Raw genomic sequence first — 21571 nt, 5'->3', positions numbered from 1 at the left:
CCCACCTCGCCAGTCCCAAAGAAAGAGAGGGGGAGGGAGTCCCGAGTCTGAGAATTTTGTGAAGAGGAAAAGTTGGGGTGGGGTGGGGGTGGAAAACGCGCGATTTAAAAAAAAATCCACTTGTTGGTTTTTAGAGCGGGGATCTAGTAGGAGAGAGAGGAGGGGTATCCATAAGGCTCGGAGCATTTGGGCGCAGCCGATTTTTCCCCTCTCCTTTTGCGCTTATCTCATAGTTCCAGTCTCAGCCTCTCTCTCTCTCTCTCCCCTCCTGTCTCTCATTCCTCTCACCCCCGTCTCGAAAAAGAGAGACAGATCAAAACAAATTCCAGTCCCCCACAAACTCCGCTCCCCATCCCGTCGGAAAGTCCTGCACAGTCTCCCCATCTTTCTCCAAACGGCGCGGCGTCGGAGGGGTTCCCCGAGTGTCACAGAGTCTTTGGCTCGCGGGTCGGTTCTTGGGCGAGGATGCTTTTAAATCGCCCTCCTTCGCACCCGCGCATCTTTTTCTTCCCCTCTTTTTTTCACCCTCCGCGGTTCCTTTTCTTTAAAAAGAAAAAGAAAGAAAGAAAAAAAAGGAGGTTAAAAAAAAAACAAACCACGCAAAAATCTCTGACAGCTCCGATCTTGCAACAAACTCTCCTAAAAAAATCGCTCAGCCACACTTTTTTTTCAATCCCGACCGGAAGCACGTGAGGATGGCCCCGCACGTGGAAAGAGCCAATGAGAGGCGCCGCGAGTCTGGTGACGCCCCTGACGTTCGCCCAATGGGCCGCCTGCGAACTCTTTGCGGATCCATTATATCCGAGGGGACTGGCTTAATTCAAAGGAGCGAGAGATTTACGCGTTGCTTGTTGGCGCATCCTCTCCTTAGACCGCGCTTCTCGTTTCTGGGTCGCTCCAGCCGAGGATTTATTTATTTTTTCCAGCCAGTCATATCCCCCAAGAAACCAAAAAATGAAATAAACGCTACCGAAAACTTTTCTGACTTCCATTAAGACGTGTGTGTGTGTGTGTGTGTGTGTGTGTTTGTGTGCATTTCTTTTTTTCTTTTGGTTACTTTCTTTCTAGAGAAAAGGGAAAGGGGATTTGTGATTTTTTCCCCTTGTTTTCCATTCATAAAATGTAACTATGCCGAAAGGGTCTGGATCCTTTATGAAGTTTATAAGGTTATAAGCTGTATAAAGAATCTAGATCCTTTATAAAGTGTTTCATAAGGTTATAAGCTGTATAAAGGATCAGGATCCTTCCTAAGGTGTTGATAAGGTATAATGGGTTTGGATTTGTATAATGGGTTCCTTTATAGATGGTTTGTCTGAATCAAATCAAAAGGGGGAAACACGTTTTGCTGAGAGAGAGGGATAAGGGTCCCTGTTCCTAGCGCACCTCTCTCCGTGCGGGGGTGTTATTCCCATATTTGAAACGAATACGCTTGAGAAACCCGAGATCCGAAGAAGGTTTTTTTTTTTGTTCCAAGATCCCTAGGGAGTTGGGTGGCATTTTAAAAAAAATCGAATAAATAAATAAATAAAATAAAATAAAACGAATTTTCGACCTGGCTTTAGCCCCCCCCCCCAACCTGCCCTTCTCAGCTGCCTTCGTTCGAAAGGGGGGAGGATTGCCTTTTTTGGGGGGGTTGGGAACGTCGTTGCTCACTCAGAGCTAACTTCCTTCGTTTGGCAGGTGTGCCTCCTACCAGCCTGTAGCCTTCAAGCCAGAGCTGGTCTTCCCGCCGTTGGAACGAGTAAAGTAGGAGCCAAAGGTATTTGGGGGACTGGTTGGATGGAGCTTTTGGACACACACACACACACCTTTCTCTAATCCGAAGACTCACCGGGGAATAACCCCCTCTTCTTCCTGAGGTGTGTGTACGAATGGGGGCAACCTTCTTCTCCCACTGCGTTTTTACGCGCGGAGAGGTGTATGCTCCGGAGAAGTAACAGCAGCAGCTAGCGAGTTGTGTCGGGTTTTAAAATGTTAAAAAAATGGGTTTTCTTAGCCAAACCGGTCGCGCAAGAATCAAACGGCGGTCGGCCGCTTAGTTCACTCGAGAGGGACCTGCCATTTTTGCTCCCTTTCGCACTGACACACATAACACTTGGGCGCACAAGCCGTGGCTAGTAGCAACCATCTCCACACCTAGGCCTTCTACCGTTTGGTTTCGGAGAGGCCGCGTAGCTCTGGTGTTGGTTGTTACTAACAAGGGCTTTCGTAGCTGTTTTTCGGGAGTGTTGTCTTACTCTCGTGCCACGCACGAAAGGCTGCCGTGTTCGTGAAATATCACAGCCAGCTTTGGGTGGAAGGCAACCGAGGGGGGTTTCTTGGGACCCCGCGCCGGTTACAGGTGATCTTGGGGATTCTGAGGCCTGCGGACCGAAAACCCCGCGACCCTCTTCGCCCGGGGAACGGGGGACACGAAGCCTCCCACTGCACATCAGACGTGGGTCGGTCGTTACTTTTTCCTTTTGCTCCTTTTGCTCCTTTCCCCTCCTTTTTTCCTTTTTTCTTTTCAAGGTGAGTCTTAAATCAGATCGTTTGAAAAGAGCGCACGCGGTTTCAAACGGGACGCGCGTGGGATTCCCCCCCCCCCATACGCCGACGAAACCGGAAAAGCCTTATTTTTTTAAAAATGGAAATGTCAAAGAATTCTTAGGACATTTGCGATTCGAGACCGCTTTAAAAGCAGGGGAGCTTTCCATCGCGCCTCTTAACGTAGAAGGCCCAATTTTGCAACAACTTTCAAAGCAACTCTTGTAAGATCTGCTTGCTGAGTGGCCCAAGGGAATCGACCCAATCACGCAGGGGAACCCACCGAAATTAAACGTCTGTGGAACATCTGGCCATTCGCATTCCACTCGTTGGAGTTTTCCCCCTCCCTTTTCCCAAACTTGGGCTTTATTTATATTTTAGTTCGCCGAAAGAAGGGAGGAGGACACAAAAAAAAATATATGAAATCTTTATCCCAAAAGCGAGCTGTGGGTACTTAATTAAATTTCTAATTAGGACACTATCAATATCCCATTTAGCGGCGGTCCGCCTTTGTGTGCCTCCGTCCCTTTCAGAGCCGTAAATGGGGGCCCGCCGCCTTATCTCGCCTGCAAAGAGCGCCTTGAGAGGACTGCGAAAGATAATTTATAGGTTTTAATTACTCTTCATTCGCCTGATCAGCTTGGCGTTCATCAGAAGACGGCGAATAAAACCTGGTCAAAAAGCACTGTCACTATTCCTGGCACAGCGCTTAATCAAAGTAAGCAGGGCCCCTATTACACTCGCTGCGCGCCTCTCCACGTAATTTCCCAGCTGCTGATAAAGCTGGTTGAATAATGCTGCAGTCCTTCGGAGACACCATTTACCAGAAATGACTTTATTGACGGCTTAACGTCGTGTAATTCATTTTACCTTTCATGGAGTTGGGAGCCCGGATTTGTTACAGTAATGGGATGATAAATGCGCTGGCGGGCCCATAGTTTTGATTAGGGTGCTGGGGCGCGCACGCGCGCTCTCCCGCAAAGCAGCGCGCGGGCGCGCACCCGTCATCCCGAAATGGGCCAAAAAATTGGAGCGCCGGAGAACTGGGTAAACAGGTCCAGGAAGAGAGGAAGGAAGGAAGGAAGGAAGGAAGGAAGGAAGGAAGAGGAGGGAGAGAGGAAGGAAGGAAATAAGGAAGGAAGGAAGGAAGGAAGGAAGGAAGGAAGGAAGGAAGGAAGGAAGGAAGGGACTTCTCACCTTAACGATTGCAATTCTCGGTTGCATTATGTGTTGTATTAAATTAAAATATTGCCAAATTTGAAGCAGCCAGAGAATTGTCAGGGCGAAGAGGGACCGGAGGAAGGAAAGAAGGAACTTCTCTCTGCCTTAACTGATTGCAATTCTCAAAAAGAATACATTCATGTACGGTTGCATTATATGTTCTATTAATTAAATATTGCCCAACTTTGAAGCAGCCAGAGAGTTGACAGAGGGAGGGAGGAGGGAGAGAAGGAGGGAGAGGGGGATGGATGGATGGAAAGAGAAGGAAGGAAGGGAAGGAAGGAAGGAAGGAAGGAAGGAAGGAAGGAAGGAAGGAAGGAAGGAAGGAAGGGTTTCTCTTACCTTTGTGGCTGTGATTTTTCCTGTCCGAAAAGAAATAGATAAGATTCTCGTGTGTGTGGTATCAATTAAAGGGCCTGGCCGTTTTTCCAGGGAGACCTCTGCCTTCTCAGTTTTAGGTTGTTGCCGGAGACCAGCTGAAGAGGAAAAGAAAGGCTCCAAGTTGGGAGAGAGGGCCCGGCCTTTTCCTTTTCGGCTCTGGCAGTTTTATCTCAGCTCTCCCACTCATCTCGGCAAGCAACGATCTACTCCAGCGCGGAGGCTATCTATCCTTTACAGCAGCTCAAAGTTACCAGCTTCGCGCTTCGGACGGCCTCCTCCGTCTGCCTTCCGCGGCTCCTTCTTCTGGCTCTGTTCTTCCGGCATCAAATCATTTCCACTCCAGTAGTAGTTGAAGCCCAGAGAGTCGGAGCGTCTCTGCGACTGGGAGCGTCGAAAAGCGGGAAGGGAAGGGTCAGAGAAGCGAAGAAAAACGCAACCCTGGAAATAAAAAACAATCCCCTTTTCTCTTTTCTTTTTGGTGCGTGTGTGTTGTCTTCCCCCGACTAGTGGTTTCTTCCCCCAACTAGTGGTTGTTATTGTTGTTGTTGTTGTTGTTATATTATTATTATTATTATTATTATTATTATTATTATTATTATTATTATTATCTGCTCACGTCATTACCATCAAGCGAAATATACTGCTCAAAAAATAAAGGGAACACTCAAATAACACAAATACTGTATTCTCATTGAATACTTCATTCTGTACAAAGTTGAATGTGCACAACCGCATGTGAAATTGATTGTCAATCAGTGTTGCTTCCTGAGTGGACAGTTTGCTTTCACAGAAGTTTGATTTACTTGGAGTTATATTGTTTTGTTTAAGTGTTCCCTTTGTGTTTTTGTGCAGTATATAATAAAAATTCTTCTCTGCTTGAACCGGATATTTGAAAGTTGGCAGAGTTGAAAGTTTGGCGAGAGTGTTTATTTATTAATTAAATTTATAAGCCTCCCAACTCCTTACGGACCCTGGAAGGCGGGCGGGAGGGAAGGATCCTGGGGTTTACATGCGCGTGTTTTACAGGTAGGTCTTAAGTATTTGGGTAAATTGGCTTCGTTTCCCTGCCACGCTCCCCTAAAGCCCATCCCGAAGGGATTCCCCCACTGCCGGGATTCGGGGATCTTCCAAGCAGGTTTCCTTCAACCTGCGGCAGGCCCGGCTGAGTTGCTACCAGGGTGACCTTGTTAAACGCTGCCCCAGGGGTCGGCTATGGGTGTCCTTTCTGTTCCGGTAGGGTGTGTATGTGTACAGTCGGACGGACAGACAGACAGACAGACAGACAGATATTGATTACAGGCAGGCTCCTCACAGTTCAAATTCCGGTAAGGATATGGCCTACTGATGAGAGCAAAATAATTTGAAATAGATATACAGTATACTACTCCCTCCCTTTTCAATCTCAGCAAAAATATGTTTTACATACACACACGCGCGCGCATTTTATACTGTTTTTTTAAGCAATAGTGATTAGTGTTGGTTGCCCAGAATCCTGTTGGAGTAAGGCGGCATATAAATATCACCAATAAGTAAATAAATGTTGGGAGATAGATAGATAGATAGATAGATAGATAGATAGATAGATAGATAGATAGATAGATAGATAGACAGACAGACAGACAGACAGACAGACAGACAGACAGACAGACAGACAGACAGACAGACAGACAGACAGACAGACAGACAGACAGACAGACATTGATTACAGGCAGGCTCCTTCACAGTTCAAATCCCAGTAAGGATATGGCTAGCTGATGAGAGCAAAACAAACTTGAAATAGATATACAGTATACTACTCCCTCCCTTTTCAATCTCAGCAAAAATATGTTTCACACACACACACACACACACACACACACACACACACATTTTATACTGTTTTTTTAGCAATAGTGATTAGTGTTGGTTGCCCAGAATCCTGTTGGAGTAGGGCGGCATATAAATATCACCAATAAGTAAATAAATGTTGGGAGATAGGTAGATAGACAGACAGACAGACAGACAGACAGACAGACAGACAGACAGACAGACAAATTGAATGAATGAATGAAAATAAAATAAAATAAACAAGCACACATATTCACACACAAACGTCTGTGTTTGTGTGTATGTATGTGTGTGTGTGTGTATAGTATATCGCTCTCGATATGCCTGTATACCGCTTTCTTTAATATCCCCGCCGATAATCCTGTTTCTGGGGCCAGATCCGACCTCCTTGGGGCCTTTGGTGAAGGACATAAATGAGCTGTTGCAATACAATAGATTGCGTCCTTCCTACAGGGACCGGCTGACCGCCGCTTTTTGTTGCAAGTGAATGCCAATAGATTTCTCTTACAAGTACGGCATTATGATTATGAGCGCGAAGGTCAGGCTATACATTGCGGGTCCCCAAAGCCTATAGACCCCGTGTGCGATGCGCGGGCACCTCGCGTCATTGTACCTGACAGTCCTCTCAATAGGCTAATTCAATTAGCGCGGGGGGAGGCTTGGGGGGAGGAGATGCGGTCTTCATTTCAAAGGGAAGAGGAGGGAGGGGGGAGGAGGGGGGCAAGGTCTTCTTTTCCCGGGGGAGGGCGGTTTGAAGAGAAAAAGAATTGGACTGCCCCACAGGTGTCCCAATACACTTCCCAACACACCTCCGCACAAACCCTTCTAAGCCACCAGTAGCAACGTCCGTCCACCGTCCCTCTCTCACTCTCCCCCATCCCACCCCCTCCGAAGAAAAGCGAGGATTTCCCACCTGTACAAACTGCAGTTTACAGGTAGTCCTCGACTTACGACCACAATTTATATATTTATTTATTTATTTGGGGGTTTTGTTAGCAATAGTACTTTAAAAAAACAGAGCCAGCATATTGCCCCCAAACATCCGGGTCTTCATTTTACCCACCTTGGAAGGATGGAAGGCTGAGACAACCTTGAGCTTGTGATGAGATTTGAACCTCTGAGCTGTAGATCTAGCAGTCAGCTTTAGTGGCCTGCAGTACTGCACTCTAACCACTGCGCCACCTTGGCTCATTGAGCCCATGGAGTCTTGTTGTTAAGCGAGACGTTTGCGAAGCGGAGTTTTGAGACCCGTTGGACCAACTTTTCTTGCCGTGTGGTTCTTAAACGAGTCGTAAATTGGTAAACCAGGTTGTTAAAGTAAATCTGTCTTCCCCCCTGCCCCCCTGGTCTTTTGCTTGCCAGAAGGGTGCAAAACGGCGCAGCCGCCGTCATAAAATAAGAACCAATTGCCAAGCCACTGGGGGGTTTTTTAAAGTATTTTTTTTTATGGTTTTCTCTTTCATATACTTTAATACAATGCCAAATATCTTCCCATAGCAGTACAATAAAATGCAGTATTTTGTTAGTAACTCTTGTATAATCCCTATGGCCTACTGGTTAATTAGAATGTTAGAAATATTGTTTATTTGTCAGTATGTATTGGAGCGAACATTAATGAAGAGAGGTAATACATGATGGTTGTGATTGCTGGATGACAAGTTTAGATATTTTTATTTTTTATTTTTTGCAATAAGGGATGAAGGATTTATAGAGAAATTAATAACTTTGTATGATGTTTTTTTTCCTGGGATTATGCAAGCGTCTGGGTTTTGATTACATGACCATGGGGTGGTTCCAAAGGTCGTGACTGCCTTTTTTTCCAGTAATAGTAATGAGGAGGAATAGAATAGAATAGAATAGAATAGAATAGAAGTCTTTATTGGTCATGTGTGATTGGACACACAAGGAATTTGTCTTGGTGCATATGCTCTCAGTGTACATAAAAGAAGAAGATACATTTGTCAAAAATCATGTAGTCCAACACCTAATGATTGTCATAGGGGTGAAATAAGCAATGAAAAAACAATCAATATTAATAAAAGTCATATGATACAAGCTACAAGTTACAGTCATATAGTCGTAAGTGGGAGGAAAAGTTTGATAGGAATGAGGAGGAGGAGGAGGAGGAGAAGAAGAAGAAGAAGAAGAAGAAGAAGAAGAAGAAGAAGAAGAAGAAGAAGAAGAAGAAGAAGAAGAAGAAGAAGCAGCAGCAGCAGCAGCAGCAGCAGCTGTGGGGGTCCAGTGGTTAGAGTGCAGTACTGCAAGCTACTTCTGCTGATCACCGACTGCCAGCAGTTTGGCAGATCGAATCTCAGTAGGCTCAAGGTAAAATGGGGACTCAGATTGTTGGGGGCAATATGCTTACTCTCTGTTAACCGCTTATAGAGGGCTGCAAAGCACTGTGAAGCGGTATATAACTCTAAATGCTATTGCTATAGAATAACAATGACAACAATAATAACAACAACAATAATAACAACAACTAACGCTAATCATATTATTATTGCAAGAGCTGATGGCTTTGTCTTCGGACTACATTGATGAGATGGCGAAGCTTTCATCGCTGTGGTGCCTTCGAGACTGCGAGGAAGGGGAGGATTGGCGGGGGAAGCTCCACTTGACTGCTTCTCCCTTCTCTCTTTCTCTTTCTCTCTCCTTTTCTTTCCGCTTTCACTCCCCCCCCTCCTCGAAGTAGCGAGTGTTTAATGCCAGGATTGCCTTTACAACGACTTGTTTCTCGGTGACAGGAGCAGAAGTTGTCCTTCCCTCCTTCCCCTCCCTCCCCTTCTCCGAGCTGGGGAGGGGGAGAGAAATCCAGAGAGGGGGAGGGAGGGGGAAGAAGGGACCCGGAATGCGACTCTTCCCACCACTTTTGCCTTTTGGGAAAAGGAAACGGGAATGCGCGGAAGTGTGGGGGGGGGGAGAGACAGAGAGAGAATTTCTCCCCTGCAGGTATTGCTCCCGAACACTAAACTTTTGTGCCCGGGAAGTGGAGCGGGACAGGGGCGGAGGAAGAGGAGGAGAAACTGGGGCGCGAGAGTTCACCGTTTGTGAAAAAGACCATTACCATCTTCTATAGGTGCCTGAATACCCGTAGAAGCAGCCGGCAGAGAGACGAAACTGGGCTGGGTCTATATAAGCAAAGACTCACGTCTGCAAGAAAGGTGGGCGCAGGTGTAAAAGGGACAGAAACAGGTTTGCTTCGAGGAGGTTGCCTTGAGGTGCTTGGAAATTCATACCGCAGCTACACTTTAAGGGCTACATTTGGAGAGAAGCTCTAAAGAGAAATCTAAAAAGCCGGCGACCGCTGCATCCTAGGGGAGGAAATCCTGCGATCTCGTTTTGGCTTTTCATTTAAAAACCTTTCCGAATACTTCCGAATACAGCCGAGCCACGGAGTGGGGGGGCGGGGCGACAACAGGCGTTGGGTATTATTATGGCACGGAAAAATCCACGCGGGAAGGAACGTCCTGCCCACGACCTAAACGGGGCTAAGAGTAGAGTAATGTCGCCTATACATTAATAGTGTAGAATGGCAGCTATGGGACTTACATCGTGGAAGATGATAAAATCTGCTTTATAATACCACACCCTCAATAGTTCTTCTAGATATGAGAGTGAAAGAGAGGGAGGGAGGGAGGGGGACGGAGAAGAAGAGAGGGGGAGGGAGAGAGAGGGGAAGAGGGAGAAAGAGAGATGGGGAGAGGGAGGGAGAGAGGAAGGGAGAAGGAGAAGGGGAGGGGAGGCAGTGGGAGGGAGTTAGACAGGGGGAGGGAGGGAGAAAGACAGAGAGAAAGAGGGGGAGAGGTAGAATTATAGAGAGGGAGGGAGAGAGGGAGGGGAGAGGGAGTTAGAGAGAGGGAGAGAGAAGGATAGGCAGGTAGGGGGAGAGAGGGAAAGAGGGAGGGAGAGAATTAGAGAGAGGGGGAGGGAAAGAGTAAAAGAGAGGGAGGGAAAGAGAGAGGGAGGGGAGAGAGGGAGAGGAAAAGAGACCATTGCTAAACTAACGCGCAGGGCCAAGAGTTTCAGAATATTTTCTAAAAGTGTTTCAGAAAGTTAATTTGGAATAAAAAGCCTACATACTTCATGAGACATAGGAGGGAGGGAGGGGGAGAGGGAGTGAATGAGAGGAGGAGAGAGAGAGAGAGAGAGAGAGAGAGAGAGAGAGAGAGAGAGAGAGAGAGAGAGAGATGCTTGGGTAAATATATAACTATACTATATATATATAGTGTATATAGTATATATAACTGTAGCGTTATATATAATCTTCTAATATGCCGGTGCGTGGAGCATGGTGTTTGTTTGTTTGTTTGTTTGTTTGTTTGTTTGTTTGTTTCTTTCTTTCTTTCTTTCTTTCTCTCTCTCTCTCTCTCTCTCTCTCTCTCTCTCTCTCTTTCTTATTTATTTATTTAATTTATTTGTCAAGCATGTATAGGGTAGTAGTAGTTTGTATAAACATAAGTAAAAAAAAGTAATGATAAAAGACGACAATAGGACAGTAGGACAGGGACGATAGGCACAATGGTGCGCTTATGCACACCCCTTACAGACCTCTTAGAAACGGGGAGAGGTCAACTCTCCTTTCCCTCCGTCTTTCCGGTTTAGTCATTCACAAGTTTATAAACTGTCCATTTGATCCACAGCTGCAATAGTGGAGCTGATGTTGGATCGGATCTAAATTTGAAGAGGGGAGGGAGTGTATCTGCGGTCCTCCACCTGCGTGCTCCTCCTCCTCCTCGCCTTCCTCCCCCTCCTCAACTTCCTTTTCTCCTTCACCTCCCCTTCCTCCTCCTCCTTTTCTTCTTCTTCCTCCTGGGGATGGGGATTGTACTTAGTTTTGGCCAACAGATCCGAAGGGTTGCAGCGGGACAGTTCGCTTCTCTCCTACAGCCACTCCAGTCCCAAAGGAAGGCCAGTGGGGACAGGGACAAACTAATCCACCCTTCTTGCTTGAAAGCGCTCTTAGAAAACCGGGCAAACTAGACACACGTCGCCGGAAGGAAGGGTGCACAAATCTAAGCCCGCGCTGACCTTTGGACGAGGTGCTGAAGTTAAAACGAGACTAGGGTGGCTGCGGAAGATAAGAAGGAGAATCACCTTCTTCTCCACACTGTCGTCGCCTTAAACGCGACCTAAGCATAGCCCATAAAATAATCTGCTACAACGTCCTTCCTGTCAACGGCTACTTCAGCTTCATCCACAACAACACACGAGCACATAGCAGATGCAAACTTAAAGTAAACCACTCTAAACTCGACTGCAGGAAATACAACTTTAGTAACCGAGTAGTTGATGCATGGAACTCACTACCAGACTCTGTAGTATCATCACCTAACCCCCAAAACTTTACCCTTAGACCAGGGGTCTCCAACCTTGGCAACTTTAAGGCTTGTGGACCTCAACTCCCAGAATTCCTCAGCCAGCTTCTAAGACTATCCACTGCTGTCCTCTCCCGATTCCTAAGAGGTCAGTAAGGGGCGAGCATAAGTGCACCATATTGCCTTCCATCCCCTGTCCTAATGTTTCTCTTTCACTAGTATTATATCTTTGTATACCACCAATACCTACTTGGGTGGATGGATGGATGGATGGATGGATGGATGGATGGATGGATGGATGGATGGATGGATGGATGGATGGATGGATGCACTGCTCAAAAAATAAAGGCAATATGTAAACAACACAATATAACTCCAAGTAAATCAAACTTCTGTGAAATCAAACTGTCCACTTAGGAAGCAACACTGATTGACAATCAATTTCACATGCTGTTGTACACATTCAACTTTGTACAGAACAAAGAATTCAATGAGAGTATTTCCTTCATTCAGATCTAGGATGTGTTGTTTGGGTGTTCCCTTTATTTTTCTGAGCAGTATACATATACATATAGCCGCCCTGAGTCCTACAGGATTGGACACCATAGAAATCGATTAAATTAAATTAAATTAAGTCTCTGGATAAACCACCTGCTGAACATTTCTTCTGCTCTACCCAGAGCTCTAAAGTTAGCATCCGGCGAGAGGAATGGGAGGGAATATCCGGGAGCGACTCCCCCCAAAACCGCCCGAAGCCTCTCCTCTTCTCCCATCCTGGGCGGCACCCGGATTTGAATGGGGAGAGAAAAATCCAATGGAACGGCAATGCGCCAAGCAGATCCGGAAAGGCCTGGAGAGATTTCCAAGTCAGAGGAAGGGAGGGCTGGGAAAGGGGGCGCTTCAAGAGGTTTCCTTTGAAAAGGTTTGTGTGTGGGTCCCGGTGCGCTTCTCAAGGGTGGATTGGCCCAAACAGAATCCTTCCAACTTAGTTCTTGAATTGGGACTCCTGAATAAAGGGGGAGGGGGGGTAGGCGTCTCAATGTCGAACCTGCCCCCCTCCCCCCTAAAATACACCCTCATCTCTTTTTTGTCTCCTTCGCTAGCCTGGTTTTGCTTATTATCTGGTTGTTTATTATCTACCCTCAAAACGTCGCTACAGAGCACTGCACACCAAGGCAACTAGACACAAGAACGGTTTTTCCCCCGAAGGCCATCACTCTACTAAGCAAATAATTCCCCCAACACTGTCAAACTTTTTACTAAGTCTGCACTTCTATTTCTACTAGTATTTTCCTCATCGTTCCTATCATCCTTTTCCTCCCACTTAGGACTGTATGACTGTAACTTGTTGCTTGTATCCTAAGATTTTTATTAATATTGATTGTTTCTTCATTGCTTATTTGACCCCTATGACAATCATTGTGTTGTATCCCATGATTCTTGACAAATGTATCTTTTTCTTTTATGTACACTGAGAGCATGTGCACCAAGACAAATTCCTTGTGTGTCCAATCACACTTGGCCCATAAAGCATTCTATTCTATTCTTCGGAGGCTTCCACGCGCAGGCTCAGTTCCTTTCTGGTTTGCCCCTCTTCCAAACTGGGACAGCGTCCCCCCCCCCCTTTTTTCAAGCCGCGTGGCTGACTTTTGCAATAACAATAGCATTTAGATTTATATACCGCTTCATAGTGCTTTTACATCCCTCTCTAAGCAGTTTACAGAATCAGCATATTGCCCCCAACAATCTGGGTCCTCATTTCCGTCTCAGCCTCTTGGTGTGGCCTTGTATCCAACTCCCCCACCCCACCCCAATCAGCGCCCGGGGTGAGTTCCTTGGAAGGAAACCCCATTGGGTTTAATGGGAGTTTCCCCCACCTACCCACTCACCCAGGGCGTATTCTTTGAAATCTTGGTATTGGTAGACCAGATTACGGGGAGGGGAGGGGGATTTCCACTTGCCTGGAGATCTTTCAATATCAGTTATCTCGCCTCCACTGAATTTGGGGTGGGAGCTGGGGATTAATACTGAATACGAATGATGGAGGCAGGAAGGTAGCTATGGGGAAAAATAGCATTTAGACTTATATACCGCTTTACAGTTGGTTTACAGAGTCAGCATATTTTCCCCAACAATTGGGTCTTCATTTTACACACCTCTGAAGAATGGAAGGCTGAGTCAACCTTGAGCCAGTGGTGAGATTTGAACTGTTGAACTACGGCTAGCAGTTTGTTGAAGTAGCCTGCAATGCTGCACTCTAATCACTGTGCTACCCCTGCTCTCAAAAACCCAGGAATAACAGATGGCACGCCATGGTTTCCTAAGATGGACCCTTCCAGTTATGTTCGGTTGTTGGCTGGGGATGATGGGCATTGAAAAACCCAACACACCTCCAAGGGAACCAGTTTGGGGTAAAGAGGCAGAGCCCAGATTGGTCTGTGCCTTTTCAAAGCGATTCTCGAGTCCCCACAGATGATTGTTTCAATTACAGAGGTTAGAGTGATTTTATAAGATTTTAAAAATTCAACCTGGGCGGGGAGAAACTGTTAAAACTTTCAGATCACAATGTTCTGGAGAATAAAAGAAAGCGACCCCCCCCCAAAATAACACACCCTCTTCTAAATATTTCCTTGGAGAGGGGCGGCATACAAATCTAATAAATTCTTCTCATTATTATTATTATTATTATTATTATTATTATTATTATTATTGTTGTTATTATTATTATTATTATTATTATTATTATTATTATTATTATTATTATTATTATTATTATTATTATTTCAAGCCCAAGTCGAGAACGGCTAAAGCGGTTCAGAAACTCATCTCCTCCCAGACAGTTAATGTAGCGATTGGAAATAACATTTCTCCTCGTTTCTTCTAAACAAAAAGTCTGAAAAAATTAACGAAAGGGTGAGGTTTAGCTAAGAGCAGGGGTCGCCAACCTTGGCAACTTTAAGCCTACCGGACTTCAACTCCCAGAATTCCTCAACCAGCTTTGCTTTGCTGGCTGGGGAATTCTGGGAGTTGAAGTCCTGTAGGCTTAAAGCAAAGCAAGGCTGGCTGGGGAATTCTGGGAGTTGAAGTCCAGTAGGCTTAAAGTTGCCAAGGTTGGAGAGCCCTGTCTTATTAAGAGGGTATTGATGGAGCAAGGATTTCACACCCCTCTATACCCTCGTGAAGGGGTGCGGCTAGTGGAGCTTCTGCAGACTACTTGTGCGGTTTTAAAATTTGAATGGGATTATTTCCTAAATTCAGGAAGGAAGGTAGTTCCAGGAAAAGAGTGAGATCGCTTGGAAATCTTTGCTTTGGCGACACTTTTCGCGTTTTGATCTTTTCCTGATTCCCTCCCCCCCCCCCCGCCCCCGGATGTTGCATTCGGCTTTATAGCTCCTAATTCACTCTAAAAATGGGTGCACGAATGCAATCCAAACCTCCAAACACAAACCGGCCCAAAGATTTTCTTCTGGTTCTAGGATTACCGTGGTTCAATTTGGCATTATTTGCAAGGGAAAAGCGCCATCTACTGGCGACACCGAAACGTTACAAGCGCTCTTACCAGCCCCTAAACTTCAGAAATGTTTTTTTTTTTTTTTTTTTAAAGAAATCTATTTTCAGATCTAGCCCAAACGCCCGATGACTTTTGTTCAAGACGTCCCGCAGTTTTCTGGGCAATATTTCACGAGTGTTTTGTTCTTCTGGACGGGAATCCGAAGGTCCTCTTTTTTTTTACAGGCATAGTAGCGTGAGCAACCAGGAATTAAAGGAGAAACTTCCCAACAGCGAAGACAATTAGCCAGTGGAACAGCTTGCCTTCAGAAATTGCATTTTTTTCCAGAATTTCCCCCCCCAGAATTTGCAAATTTCATCACTGCAGGTTTTTAAGAAGAAACCGGATAGCCACTTGTCCTAAATTGTATATCGTCTTCTGCCTGAACAAGGGATTGGACTAGATTTGAAGACTTTCAATGTCCCTTCCAGCATTAATTCAATTGTTTGATGGAATAGCCATCCGAGTCCCCATGAAAAAGTAGCATGTTCTTTGATGTTCTACTACGTTCAATACCACCCTTTTTCTGACAGGCGCCAAAACTGGACTGTCATTCTCATTCACATGTGGCTGTGAAGTTGTGAGTTGCAGCATAGGCCATTGTGAATTATCTTCCAGGTGAGGCAGCAGTTCTTATTAATGCTGGCTAGTTTCTAAATTTCTAAAGACAGTTGGTCCTGGATATATTTGGATGGGAGACCAACAGGTAATGGAACCACTAAAAGACGACCACCAGGTTTAAAAATCACTACAACCAACTTGGGAGGAAGTAGAAGCAGAGTCTTCCTTGTTGCTGCCAAGAAAACTACAAAGTTGTCTAGTACAATAAAAAACCAACAACCTGTCATGTTTTTATCAATGTTTCTTTTAAAAAAATATATATATTAGTATATAACATTTTTAAAAATACAAAAAAGAAAATACAAACAAAATAGACATTATACAAACCAAAAAACACAAGCAAACACACATTAATACCTTTAAGGTTATTTTATGGTACATATATCAATTCTTATTTTATGCTTTTTTATTATTCTATCTATTTTTACTATCATTATGATTTCTATTCTATTCTATTCTAAGGAATTAAATTCTAAGGAATTTAATTATAACACCTATAACTAGTAAATGTATTTCTAAGTATTGACATGATACAATATTATATTCATTTATCCTTACAATCCTAAAACTAATATTACTACTAATGTTTAATATATTATCTTATTTTCTTCTGTCAAGTCACTCATACAACAAATCCCATGTTTTATAATATACTGAATCTTCTTTTTCTAAGTCAGTGTTTCTCAACTCAGTAATTTTAAGATAGGTTGGACTTAACTCAGAATTCCACAGTATCCTAAGGGTGCTCCTCCCCCCCCCCAAGAGGCAACTGGACTTGCTGGTTTGTCTTTGAAGACATTTTCTCCTCTCATCCAAGAAGCTTTCTAGTTCCTTTTTTGAGGAAAACTTCCAAGGAGATTTTCCACAATTAAGTGAAAATAAAGGTAAAATGTATACACGTCGAACCTAAGAGAAAACGCGAATACTTCCCACAATCGCATGGCCCCTCACGTTGGGCCTTTAAAAGAAAAACAGACGGGCTCTCTAATCCAGGGGTCCCCAAACTTTGGCAACTTTGAAGAATTTGTGGACTTCAACTCCCAGAATTCTCCAGCCAGAATAGCTGGCTGAGGAATTCTGGGAGTTGAAGTCCACAAGTCTTCAAAGTTCCCAAAGTTGGAGACTCTCTGCTCTAATAAAAATCGCGCCTGCCGGCAGTTCCCACCCTCACCACCATCCCGCGAGATTCCGGAAGGAAAGCAGTGAGAACGGCAACAACGACGATCCGAATTGGGTTCCGGATTGTCGTTAGCCGTCAAAACTCCAAACTGGCGCCAGGAATGTCGCTGAACTTTCGGGAACGAAACGCTGCAGCGAAGGAACCGGGGGGCGGGGGTGGGGAGCGGAATGTCCTCCATTTCAGGGAAACCTTTGCACTGTTTTTTTAGGGAGGTTTTATATTGTATTTGGTGTAAGCCGCCCTGAGTCCTTCGGGAGTGGGGCGGCATATAAATCCCATCAATCAATTGATTTAATTTATTGATTGATTGATTGAATTTATATGCCACCCACTCCCTAAGGACTCAGGGTAGCTCACAACAATAATTGTAAAACAATATAATCAGATTAAAACATTTCATAATAATAAAAATCATTTTATAATAATAAAAATATTTTCATAATAATAAATACCCTACAATATAATCACACCAATCAATTTATTAATAAACAAACAAACAAACAAAACAAATAAACTGTCCAACTAATTCGGTGGTTGTGCCACCCACACATAAGTAAGTACAAGTTGGTGTTGACACCGTTGGTCAGTCCATTCAAGGTCTCCCAAGGCAGCAGGGAAATGGAGAAGTTCCTCTTCTGGATCTGCCAGAAGGCCAGCTTTCCCCTCCCGTGTGCCCAGTTGGCCTGCTCTCATCAGCTAGCCATACCCCTCTAGGATTCAGACTTGGGCTGCTTGCCTTGTAGGCAAGCTTTTACACTCCAAGCCACAAGTTCTCTTCCCTTACCAATTGAGCCAGGGGAAAGTTTAAATGTTTTTTCTGTTGAGTGATCATGTATACCCAAATATGGGAGGGAGCATACTGCTTCCTTTTGCTGCATGTTCCCTCCCATATTGCTGTATGTTGCCTCCCATACCAGGCGATTCGACAGAAAAACATAATGGCCTGCCAATTGCTCAATTTTGGTGCAACGGGTCTGGTATTGTCTTCTCCGGTTTGTGCATGCCACCATCTTTTAAAAATATAATTTTCAGCAATTTTTCGGCTCTGAGCATGCACAGAAGGAAAATTGTCCGCATGCGCAGAAGCAAAGTCACGTTGGGGATGCGTACACACGTGAAACATTGCGATGCAGATGGAATGCATTGGTAGGAAGGTAAAAGGAACCCACTCCTGAGATAGAGAGAGAGAGAGAGAGATCTGGAGACCTCATCTACAAAAAGATATTGACAAAATTGAATGGGTCCAAAGACAGGCTACAAGAATGGTGGAAGGTCTTAAGCATAAAACGTATCAGGAAAGACTTCATGAACTCAATCTGTATAGTCTGGAGGACAGAAGGAAAAGGGGGGACATGATCGAAACATTTAAATATGTCAAAGGGTTAAATAAGGTTCAGGAGGAAAGTGCTTTTAATAGGAAAGTGAACACAAGAACAAGGGGACACAATCTGAAGTTAGTTGGGGAAAGATCAAAAGCAACATGAGAAAATATTATTTTACTGAAAGAGTAGTAGATCCTGGGAACAAACTTCCAGCAGATGTGGTTGGTAAATCCACAGTAACTGAATTTAAACATGCCTGAGATAAACATATATTCATTCTAAAATAAAATACAAAAAATAGTATAAGGGCAGACTAGATGGATCATGAGGTCTTTTTCTGCCATCAGTCTTCTATGTTTCTATGAGAGAGAGAGAGAGAGAGAGAGAGAGAGAGAGAGAGAGAGAGAGAGAGAGAGAAACACACAGTGATACCTCTACTTAACAACTTAATTAGTCCCGTGACCAGGTTCTTAAGTTGAAAAGTTTGTAAGTAGAAACAATTTTTCCCATAGGAATCAATGTAAAAGCAAATAATGTGTGCAAACCCATTAGGAAAGAAATAAAAGCTCAGAATTTGGGTGGGAGGAGGAAGAGGAAGAAGAGGAGGAGGACAGTCACTGCCTAGAGCAAAGGGAGCGTTTCTTTTCTCTGGGCGCTGGCAGAGGTTTATTCCCTCTCCAAGCGCCCAGAGAAAGGAAAATGCTTTGTTCACTCTGGACTGCCAAAGCCTCCTTAAGCATCACAGAAAGGCTCCTCGGGCAGCCCAGAAAAGCCCAAGATGGCCAGGATTGAAGGGGGAATGGCATGAAACTAGCCGGGCCTTTGTGCCACTCTCAAATTTCCTGGGAAATTTTTCTGGGCTCAGGTTCTTAAGTAGAAAATGGTTCTTAAGAAGAGGCAAAAAATCTTGAACACCCGGTTCTTATCTAGAAATGTTCTTAAGTAGAGGCGTTCTTAAGTAGAGGTACCACTTTATATACAAACATACATACATACATACATACATACATACATACATACATACATACATACATACATACATGCAGTAATGGGCAGCCAAAATTTTTACTGCCACACTTATATGCAAGTAGAAGCCCCAGGTTTGTACAATGTTTAAGGCAAAAAACCCGATGGTTAGTTTGTAGCCCAGGATGTCACTTGAGTTAAGCCCTAATAACTAATTTATGGTCCAGAGTGCTGAACAAATGAGGGAACTGGGTTAATTCAATATGGTATGATTAAGTGAACCTTAGAGACACATTTTGGTGTGCAGGGTCAGCTTACCATTTTCCCTGAAGATGGAAAACTGCAGTAGACAGGGCAATAATGCAAACAGGTCATGTTATACATCTGAGCAGACCTGGATTTACTAATCCAGTTTTATATCTTTTTTTTTTTGTATATTTCTCTTGCTAAAATGATAAGAAATTATGATTTGATGAATTCTAAATATATTTGAGGGGAATTCCAAGGATCCTTAAGGAGGAAATGGGGTTACTCACAGTAATGGGCAGCCAATTTTTTTACTGCCACACTGTGGATGTGGCTTATTTTGTGGGTGTGGCTTGATGATCATATGACTGGATAGGAGTGGCTTGCCGGTCATGTGACCAGGTGGGAGTGGCTTGAACGATCATCATCGTTCAAGTGAACTGTTAAGTCCTCGACTTACAACCTCACCAGTGTCGCTCGCTGGGGTGACAATTTGCTTCCTGTGCCCCGTGCTCTCCTTCCTGGGTCACCACCTGTCTCAGGCTGGGTAGCTAGGTGAATGGGTGCTGATCAGCTGTTAAGAAAAGAGGATGGAGGAAATGGCCCTCCTGCAACTCCTGCCAGTGCTGGTCTCCCTGCTGCTTTCCGAGGAAGAGGAGGAGGATGGGAGGGAGGGAGGGATAGTCAGCTGGGGCTGGGCACAAAGCTTCATTTCCGCTGGTGGAACTGTGTTCCACCCCATCCTGCCTGCTGCCCACCCCAGCATATGTGTGTTTGTGTGCGTGTGTGTGTGTATGTGTGTGTGTGTGTGTGTGTGCATGCCCGTGCCTTTGAGTCATTGTTGAGTCACTGTTGAGGCAACTGCCTGGACAAGTCCCCCAAGTTTTCTTGGCAAGAATTTGGGGAAGATTTACCATTGCCTGCTTTTTAAAGCTGATAGAGTAACTGGACAATGTCACCCAGCAATTCTTGTGCCTTAGGCAAGACTAAAAGTCTCTCCATTTCTGGTGCCTCACACAAGGATGTTAAGCTGGCTGTCATTTGGTTCTCATTCATCAACCTGACTCTCGGTCTTTATTTTTGATTTAAATTCCTTTTAAAAAAAAATTAAATAATAACAGTAGACAATATATTAAAGCAAAACAGAATGCAGATGAAAGATCAGCAACCTTTTCTCATCAAGTTCACTAACTGTGCATCCAGGAAGCCTGAGATGCCTTGGATTTTTTCAGAGAAATGGTGCCAGAGGTCAAAAGCCAGCCCTGGATTCCTGTTTCTCTACCCTGAATCACCTTCCAAGAAATGCTGGTATATCGGACCAGTTTCCCCATTACCCAATCCAATACATCAAGATATTTAAGAAAGCCAGTTCCTGTTCTCTGCCCAAAATGAATCAGGCAAATGGATGGTTCTGAAATAAGAGTCCAGAAAAACATTACTGTACCTTCAAATGATAATAATGATAACAACAACAACAACAACAATAATAATAATAACAACAATAATAATAATAATAATAATAATAATAATAATAATTTATTATATTTGTATGCCACTCTTCTCCGAGGGCTTGGTTATGAGCTGAATAAACCAAGCGATGGGCTCACTTCCACGCGATTCTCTACTCAACAATATAATAAGCACAGAGCCCTAAAATAATAATAATAATAATAATAATAATAATAATAATAATAATGCACATGTTATGCAGACAGATTTAAGGTCTTTTGATTTCAATTGCAGGAGATTTAAGGAAGATATCAGGAAGATTTAAAATGCTTAATTCCCTCCCCATCCCTTCAAATTATAGCTTGTCACCCCATTTTAACAAATGTTCCTCATGTCATTAAGGCGTTTCTTTAAGCCATCTTTAAATTGTGCACTTATTTTTTTAATCCACTCTATTGGGTGGGTGGGAGAAATAGATGGGAATAGTATTAGTGCTCAGGTTGATTTTTTTTTTTTTATGCTAAATTTCTTCTTCGCCCTCCAGCCAAGTCTGAATTCTCCCATCAGGCTAAAGAGATGACATTCCTGAGCAAGACAAATGATAAAAACTCTGCCACCATCTAATGAAAGGACTCCCTCTCCCCCCTCCCGGAGCGCTGAGATCTACATATAATTAGCTCTTGACACGTTATGAATATGACCCTTACTAATTCTCTACTGCTCTAGAGATTTCCCACCCAGCATTTATTATCATCGTCATAAATTTGCAGAGAACCACGGCTAAAGTGGAACTTATTATAGTTTCAGCTAGTTTCTTTTTTCTGACTTTCAGTCTTTATTTTTTTTAAGACCTTTTCTTCTTTATTCATTCAACTGCCCCTTCACTTAGTTTATGATCAAGTGAAACAACTCAAGGATCGGGGTGGGTAAGAATTACAATCAGAAGAGCTCTTTACGGGATTCG

Source organism: Erythrolamprus reginae, chromosome 1 (genome assembly GCF_031021105.1).
Source record: "Erythrolamprus reginae isolate rEryReg1 chromosome 1, rEryReg1.hap1, whole genome shotgun sequence".
NCBI lineage: Eukaryota > Metazoa > Chordata > Lepidosauria > Squamata > Dipsadidae > Erythrolamprus > Erythrolamprus reginae.
Note: the sequence above shows the minus strand (reverse complement) of the source record.